Source organism: Galeopterus variegatus, unplaced genomic scaffold, assembly GCF_000696425.1.
Source record: "Galeopterus variegatus unplaced genomic scaffold, G_variegatus-3.0.2 Scaffold2284, whole genome shotgun sequence".
Lineage (NCBI taxonomy): Eukaryota > Metazoa > Chordata > Mammalia > Dermoptera > Cynocephalidae > Galeopterus > Galeopterus variegatus.
Window position 1 is genome coordinate 41,864 of NW_007728395.1, and position 1,829 is coordinate 43,692.

Genomic DNA, 1,829 nt, shown 5'->3' on the forward strand with positions numbered 1-1,829 from the left:
GACCCCAGGCCCTGGAGGGATCCCACAGACCGAGAGCGAGGTTTATGCCAACGTGAGGCCCCGGAGGGAGCTTCTTCCAGATCACCTGGGTCCTCTGGGGCCAGTGACGGGCAGAGGGCCCAGGACGTGCACAGGGGCAGCGCCAGCCTGGGGGCTCCTGGACATGAGGGCAAGTGTCTCCATTTTCTCCACAGTTCCGATAAGTCACAGTTAACTGTTCGGGGTGTGGATGTATAAAAAAAAAGTAGATTTGTTGTTAGAAATTCTTTCAAACATCACAATATCATCAAGAATTTTTAAAACATCTCTTAAATTTTTTCTTCAAATCTCTGTTGAAAATACTCACAGGAGTCTTGCTGTCGGTTCTTACTGTCACAGATGTAACTGAACGGAAGCCTCGATTTACACCTCAAACAACATGCCGAGTAGAGCCCAGGACTGTCTCAGCAGTCTGCAGATCAGCAGGTGCACATCAGCCGGGACACAGCAGGGAAGCCACAGAGGGTTCCCCGACCACAGACACCGCGGGCTAAAGACTTCCAGAGAACCTGCCACACAACCAGTGGACTTTGGGATTGCCATCTGCTCAGAGAACCAGCGGAAAATGGGGACACCACTTTTGCAAAGGACTCTGATCAAATTCAGCAAACACTAAAATATTTGAGAGATAGTTCAGTACACTGAAAAAAATTAAGACAAGCAGTGGGAAGGACGTGGCTCATTCAGTCCTGTATATCTGTTATCAGAACCTACGCCTTTTCCCTCCAGAAGCGGCTTGATGACGTTAATTCCTCATCCCCCTTTTCCCAGCGATCCTGCTCACCAGCTCCTTCCCCGGCTATGTGGGAGTCTGCTGTGAAGCACGTGATCGTGAGCACTTTCAGAGGCTCTCGTCACGGCTGGCATGCTGAGAGGTCGACCCACCCTTGGACACGTGCACCCTTGTTTCCTCCACCACACCGCAGTGCACAGCTGATCCCACACAGATGAAGCCGGCGAGTCTTGTGTGACAATCATTGAGTGGGATTCAGGAGCCTCCTGGATGGGTCTGCTTTTTACAGTATTATTCTGACAGTCTTGCTTATGGGCCTCAAGAAACTCAGAGTAAGATGCGTTGGCTTTCCTTTGGAACATAGGAGAGTCACCGTTTCAAGGATATGCTGCAATCTCATAACAAATCAAAATGTTTTCCTTTTATAGTATTTAAAAACTTTTTCCAGAAAATAACAGCTTGCCACTATGTCACGTTATATTTAATTGCATAATGTCAGGCTTCCTTAAAAGAATGTTGAAAAAATTATATTTTTAGGTAATAAGCATGGGGAAATGTCCGACTCAAGAAGTCTAACTGTTATAAATATTCCCACAACATAAGTTAGTCAATAAATATCTGTTGACAGTGCCTATGACATATACTGCAATAGCAACTTTGGGGAAAAAAACCTCTAATTGACAACATCCCTGGACCCCACAAGGCACCTAATATAGCTTGGTGTTTAAAACCTACTCATCTAGGGAGAAGCCGCATTCCTGCACCAGATGTTCAAGTTGCTATTTAAAAATCCTGGGCCCCAGCTAGGGTGTCTCCATCTCCCTCCCACTCCTGACTAGGATTTTTAGCAGACACTGAGTTATATTGTGTCTCATGCGTTTGATGACAGTCTGAGAATTTGATGGTGAAAGATATCACAAAGTATGCCTTGGCCACTGTTACACTGTTAACACCGTCAACACCTTCAACACCATTAACACCGTTACAGTGTCGCACCATTACACCGTTACACTGGTGTCCTTGGTGGTCTGGATGCAATTCATGTCTTGCCACCACG